Consider the following 7,692-nt stretch of genomic DNA (forward strand, 5'->3'; position numbering starts at 1 on the left):
AGTAGATAGGCTGGTCCTATAGTGAGAGTGAGGGATAACCAATGGATAGCCTCTCTGCTCCTCTTGGATCCATCCAATATCATGAGATCCAGAGGGAGGAACCCAGAATGTTGGGTGGATGCACTCTGGAGGATTGTTTGAAGACTACGGGCAAGAGCTGCATAGGATAAGAAAGTATGGACAGGATGACTTCTGCACTATTGGAAACAGTTCTCATATTAATGAGATCATAAATCCATCAACAGACCAAAATTTTTTGAGGAGAGCCCTCCCACACAACACAGCAATAGAGCAAAGAGCAGCTAGATGGCACAGTGAATAGAGCACTGAACCTGGAGCCAAGAAGATCTGAATTCAAATCCTAGACTCAGACACTTATTAGCTGTTTGACCCTGGCTTAGCCACTTATCCTCTTACTACCTCAGTTGCTTCAGCTACAAAATAGGGGTAAAATAGCACCTACCTCCCAGGGTTTTTGTAAAAATCAAATGAGATATTTGTTAAATACTCAGTATAGTACCTAGCATATGGTCGGCATTCAATAAATAAATGCGGGTTTCCTTCCTTTTAAGGCAGACAGACTTTGGTGAGAAGTGGGGGGACCTATCTGGTAGTGGTGATCACATGTGGTCTTAGAGTGGGAAGCCATAGACTGCCAAGTGTCACCTGAGGTCAAGGTGTCTACCCATAAATATCCATGAAGGTAAATAAAAGCGCAGAGAATATTGCTAAGAATAGATAATATTTCCACAGTGCTTTGCGGTTTTTAGAACACTTTATATTTCAATAGATTCTCACAACAATCTTGGGAGGTAGATGACATTATCATCTCCCTTTTACACATGAAGAAAATTGAGAGAGAGAGGATAACATCTGCATTCCAGCTAATAGTATGAGTGAACCAGCCATGCTACGTTTCCATGAAGGCTAATAAGGACAGGAGAGGCTGAAAGACTTCCCCAGCTGATGGAAATTTGGACAGATTTGTAGAATGGGGAAGGCCCAGTGACAATTGGACTTAAAATTCACAGGCATTCATAAAGTTTTTAAGTACGACAATTTACACTGACATACCTCCTCTAGCTTGACCTCACATCTGTCTCCTGGGTCTGGGCTCTTACAGCCTATAACACAAACTTCCCCTATGATAAGCTTATGAATTTCCAGCATAATGAGTCACCCTAGAGAACCTCTGTGTTCCTGCAGTGCTTTAGGAAGAAGACAACCATGCCCATTGTCCAAGAAAATAAATGGTTTCCATGTCTCAATAGGTTCTAGACTGTCTACCCTATAATATGGTATGTAGACTTGGCAGCCCTTGAAGTTTGAAAAGGAAAGATCTTCAAAAGTTTCATAAAGTAAAACTGACAAAATATGGAAAATTAAAACAAGAGGAGACAGAGTAAAAGAAAAACAGAAGGGAGAGAAGAAAATGGGCACAGAGCTAAGGAGGGTGAGTTACATCTGTGTCTAACACCTGCTGCCAAGAACAGGAGGTCTTCCCTGCACGTTTGCTTTTAGTAACAAGAGTCTTCCAGCTCTTCTGGCCCCAAGAATAGACTTGGACGTAGAGGCAGCAGCATTAGGCAAAATCTGCCTTCTCTCCATGCCACCTTCTCATTGAACTTAAAGTCAGAGGGCCTGCGTTCAAATCTTTGCTCAGCCACTTACTATTCATGTCACCTTTAGAAAGTCAACTCTCAGGACCTTCTTTTCTTCATCCGTAAAAAAGGAGGTTGTGCCAGATGAGCTCTGAAATCCTATCCAGCTCCAGATCCATGACCCTATGATCCAGACATTGAGGCTTCAGCACTCGTCCACTGGGGGAAAAAAAAAAAAAAACTACATCTTTCATCTCCTTACTCAAAACTCCGTGCCACAAAACTAGGGCAGGACTTGGGGGTGGGGGGAGGCCTGTGGACTTGCACCTCTCTGAGAGTAGAAATATCACAGGATCTCTTTGCTTGAAATATTCCTCTGTTGTTTTCAGTAAATGTTCACACACACACACACACACACACACACACACACACACACACACTCCAGTTCCCAAGATCAACATGTTCCTTCATTCTCTAACCCCCTCACTGCACTGGGAGACCCCTTGTACCCTTCTCTCTCAAGTGCTCAGAGAAGGAGAGGGCTCAAGACATGCCATGAACCTTATCTTATCACAAGACCCTGGGGGACCCTAGTCCAATATCCTCCTGAAGTTCTAGGTCTGTCAGACACCCGTAGGCCCTTCACCAGGGCAGAACAGGGGCATTGTGGAGAAGGAGGGCATCCCATCACCAGGACCCTCCCCAACATCTCCCTCTTCTCCTAGAGAAGCCAGTCTCTCCCAATTCCTCTTTTCAGCAGGGCCAATCCCCATGCAGTCCAGTGGGTGCCCACGGCCTGCCCCCCCAGCCAGTGCCCCCGCTGTGACCTACACCGGGCCAGTGACTCCCCTGCAGCCCTCGGCCTGACCTCCCGTAATGAAGGGAATTAATATGGCCAAGCCTCCAGCCCGGCTGCTCAGCTTCCCAGCAGCACAGAGCCTCAGCCTCTAATTGATTAGGCCATAAAAATCTGGGCCCTAAATTGAAAGGCGCTGCACTAATTCTCTTTTATGTTAAATTTCTGTCTTTCTCCTTTATCGAATCGTCCGTCCAGCGTCCCTTCGGCTCCCGATGGCGGGCTTGCTGGGGGCCTGTTTTTCTCTTGCTCAGATTAAGTACCTAATCAAAACCTTGTCTCCCTTAATGGCATAAAATTGAAAGATAGATATTGCACTTTACACAGCTGATTAAACTCTAGAATGTGGCTTAAATGCTTTACAGGGCTTGTTACATTAACTAACTTTGTCATCTGCCAGCCATCTTGTAATTGTATATGTGCACATGCTCCTGGAGATGCCCAGGCACGATTTCTTCTCTCTCCATTACCTCTTCCCACCCCCACTCCCCCAACCACCCCAGGGTCTCCCCCTGAGTGGAGGGGCAGGGGGCCTCCCTCAGACAACCAAGGAAGATTAGGGCTAGGCAGCCTGTCCCCTGAGATTTTGTCCCAGGTTTAAAGAACAGGAGACTGCTCTCCCCTGGGTGCCCTAGGTCGCCAATTACATTCTGACCTGACTTTGAAACATGTGCACCATCCCCAGAACACCCTGGCAAGCTGCTACCCCACAGAATGTTAGAACTGGCTGGGCACTTAGAGGTCATCTAGTGCAAACCTCCAGCCCCAAATTCAAGATGAGGAAACTGAAGGTCATAGAAATGAAGAGACCAAGGTCATACCACAGAGCTGGCATTGAAAGCAGGACTCAGTTATTTCAAAGCCAGGGTTCTTTCTGCTTCCAGCACGCAGCCTTCTATGTACCTCTTCCCAGGACAGAGACAATTCTCCACCCCACTCCTAAGGTACTTACTAAAATGCCTTTGCGTCTAGAAGGTAGCCTTCACTAAGTTGAGAGTAGTGTGCCGATTTCCATTTATTCTCCATCCTGTTCTGAAAGCAAACTCTACAAACACGGTACTCTACGTGTGATGTAAAACGAATATTTCATAGGGTCATAGAATTTAGGAAGGAAAGGGAGCCACCCCAGAAACCACTGAGCTCAACCTCCTAATTTTCAGAGGAGAAAACCAAGGCACATGGAAGGAAAATGACTTGCTCAGGGTCACATAGCTACTGCATAAATTGCTATTAACTCTGGACCTGGCACTTGGGCTTCATGAGAAGGGTCTGCTGTTGGCAGGGTGGGGAGGTGGGGGTCCAGTCAGAGCAGTTGCTGGACTTTTGAAAACAGAACTAATTGTTCTTCCAGAAAATAGCCCAACTTGGAGGTGACCTCACTACTAAAAGTATACAGTTATGCCAACTTAACACCAAAAGTCACATGATGAGTTGAATATTTGCAACATGGGATGTTTTTCCCCTTGAAACACTGTGTTCTAAATGGGGGGTTGGTTTTATGGTGCTAGCATAGAGCCGCAAAACTGTGTTAAGTACTTACTGTGCATAGAGCACTAGGGGAAATGCATAGTTGAAGATAAAACAAGATCTTGACCTTGTTAGATATAAAGAGATTATGTTTCCACAGATATAGGGAAGTGGACTTTTTTGCAGTGGAAATACTTAGAGTCAAAGGAAAAGCAGGAAAAGGTCACAGTGAAAACAGTCTCACCCAAGTCTTCGGCCAAGAATAACACAAAGGGTAAAATAGGCTTAAAGTATGCATGCTTAATAGTCTTATAAATATGAACTTCTCCTCCCCAGGAGGAGCTAAAGCTCATTTTAATGCACATGCGATATACGTGGAGGAAGGGGAAACCCGTCAAGGGGAAATATGAAGTAGGCATATCAGAAAGTTCTACGTCTCAAAGTTCTCAGTCAACCCTCAGTAAGGGAGGGACTTTGCCTTTCAGGACAGGAATAAAGGTGCTTGATCTCACTTCTGTAGAGGGGGTAACTGCTCTAGCACCACAAGAACTGAAAAATAATTGAGCTTGCCTCATCTACCTTGAGTTTTTGTCTTTCCTTTAGAAATTTTATTCCTAACCATCCTCAAGAAGCTTATAAAGAGAAGTGACCCCAAGTGGGAGAGCTGTAGCACAATATTACAGTGACTAGCAAGTGACGTCTGAGCTCAGAACAGGGAGGTTCATTACTGACTGGAGGATCCGGGAAAGAAGGGGCAATAAACAAGTTGTACTTAACACTTTAATGCATCTGTGGTCTCTCTGATGCGCGGACACATACACGCTCCCATGATGTAGAGGCAACCAACAATGATGATAATGATGAGCAGCCAACATTTATATGGCACTTACTATGTACTAGGCTCTTTACAATTATTATCTCAGTTGAACCTTGCAACAACCCTGGTAGGCAGAGGCTCTTATTATCCCCATTTTACAAATGAGGAAACTGAGACAAGCTGCCTTTTTTTTTCCTGCCTTGACTGGGGTCACACAGTTAATCAGTGTCTGAGGTCAGATTTGAACTTAGGTCTTCCTGATTCCAGGTCTAGCACTCTATCCATTATACCACCTAACTGATGAGGAGGAGGAGGAGGAGAATAGCCACTAGTTGGTACAGTAATAAAGTGCTATTTCTGGAGTCAGGAAGATCTGAGTTCAAATTCAGCCTCAGATACTTCCTAGTTGTATGACCCTGGGCAAGTCTCAGTTTGTTCATCTGCAACATGGGAACAATAACAGCACCTACCTCCCAGAGCTATGAGGAACAGATTAAGTAATAATTGTAAAACACTTAGTACAGTGCCTGGCATATACACGAAGTGCTACATGAATATTAGTTACTATTACTATTTTATAGCTCACTAAAGTTTGCATAGAGCTTTGCATATTTTACCTCATTTGGCCCTCATCATGGGTGGTTGTTGTCCTTCATATCAAAATGACTTCACTGTGTCAGGGTCAATGTGCACTGTGTCTAACTGTGACAGATCATACCAATATGAGCTCAGAAGGTTCTACCACAGGTTGACCATCATGATAACCCTAGGAGATAGATGTCATTATGATCTCCACTATTATCTCCCCAAAGATGAGAAAACTGACACACAGAGAAGATACATGATTTGTCCAAGGCCACCAGGCTAGTAAGTGTGTGAGGCAGGATTCAAATTCAGGTCTTCCTAGTTTCAAGTCCAGTACTCTACCCATTGTACCAACTTGATGCCATCCCTGCTTCTCATCCTTTATAATCTTTAAGGCCTTCCTCTGGTTCTTTTAGTATTAATGGATACCCATTCAGTACTGGAGTTGTCCATCTAGCATTGCCCAATCTTGTTCCACAGTCAGCCCTCTTTTCCTTTTCTGGTGAAGAAAAGGGTGTCCTACATTTTTGTAAAAACTATATGTTATCCTTAGAAAAGAGACACCTGGAGCTTCGTCAAAAATGGATATCTCAACCCTCATGTCTTTGGTCAAATGGATCATTTTTGGAAAGAGGGTATGTGTAAAACACATTGCAAACCGTAAAGCATTATGTAAGTACTATAATTATTATTATTGTAAATCCTCCTGCTGTCTGGCAACCATTCCCCCAGAAATCCCTCTTTTTCCCTCCTTAGCTTGTCTAAATTGCTGCAGAATGCTTCTGGTTGGCTATGTATTCGAAATATGCCTAAAAAGTTGTGAAAAGTAAATCTATACCCAAAGAAGCTAAAGCTGATATATACATACACATCTAGATAGATAGATAGATAGATAGATAGATAGATAGATATAGATATAGATATAGATAAATATCTGTGTGTATATGTGTATGCATATAAAGCTTGTTAAGCAAGGAGCCTTCCTTAGCATGTGTATGTATGCATGTGTGTATATGCATACATATACACACACATACACATACATATATACATGGGCAACTAGTGGCACAGTGGATAGAGCATCAGTCCTAGTACCAGGAAAATCTGAATTCAAATCTAGTCCCAGACACTTTTTAGTTGTGTGACTCTGGTTAAGTCACTTAACCCTATTTACCTCAATTTCCCCATCTGTAAAATGAGCTAGAGAAGGAAATATCAAACTACTCTAGTATCTTTGACAAGAAAATTCTAAATGGGGTCACAAAGAGTCAGACATGACTGAAACAACTGAACAAAAATAAATATTTGTAAGTATGTGTGTATATGTATAATAGAGAGAAAGATAGATGATAGAGAGATAGAGATGATAGACAGAAAGATAGATAGATAGATAGATAGATAGATAGATATAGATATAGATATAGATAGATATCTGTGTGTATATGTGTATGCATATAAAGCTTGTTAAGCAAGGAGCCTTCCTTAGCATGTGTATGTATGCATGTGTGTATATGCATACATATACACACACATACACATACATATATACATGGGCAACTAGTGGCACAGTGGATAGAGCATCAGTCCTAGTACCAGGAAAATCTGAATTCAAATCTAGTCCCAGACACTTTTTAGTTGTGTGACTCTGGTTAAGTCACTTAACCCTGTTTACCTCAATTTCCCCATCTGTAAAATGAGCTAGAGAAGGAAATATCAAACTACTCCAGTATCTTTGACAAGAAAATTCTAAATGGGGTCACAAAGAGTCAGACATGACTGAAACAACTGAACAAAAATAAATATTTGTATGTGTGTATATGTATAATAGAGAGAAAGATAGATGATAGAGAGATAGAGATGATAGACAGACAGAAAGATAGATAGATAGATAGATAGATAGATAGATAGATAGATAGATAGATAGATAGATAGATAGATAGACAGACAGACAGACAGACAGACAGACAGACAGACAGACAGACAGACAGACAGATAGATAGATAGATAGATAGATAGATAGATAGATAGATAGATAGATAGATAGATAGATAGATAGATATTCCCTAAGCTCTCTAGGAACTCAGGCTGAGAAATTTGCCAATACTGATCACATACATCCATCCCATCTCTTACGTCACTTCTCATGCACAAGTCATCACTGGTAATACATTGCTACTTCCTGATAACAGTGACAGCAACCCTTTTTTAAAGTCAACAAACTGTTTTCCTTAAAACAATCTTGTGAAGTAGAAAGTGTCAGTATTAGGCCCATTTTATCAAGGAGAAAACTGAGGCTCTGAGTGGTTGACCTATGTGTCCATAGTAACAACAGATGTGGGGGAGGGAGGGACTTGAAATCAAGATTC

This window comes from Notamacropus eugenii, chromosome 1, assembly GCF_028372415.1.
Source record: "Notamacropus eugenii isolate mMacEug1 chromosome 1, mMacEug1.pri_v2, whole genome shotgun sequence".
NCBI lineage: Eukaryota > Metazoa > Chordata > Mammalia > Diprotodontia > Macropodidae > Notamacropus > Notamacropus eugenii.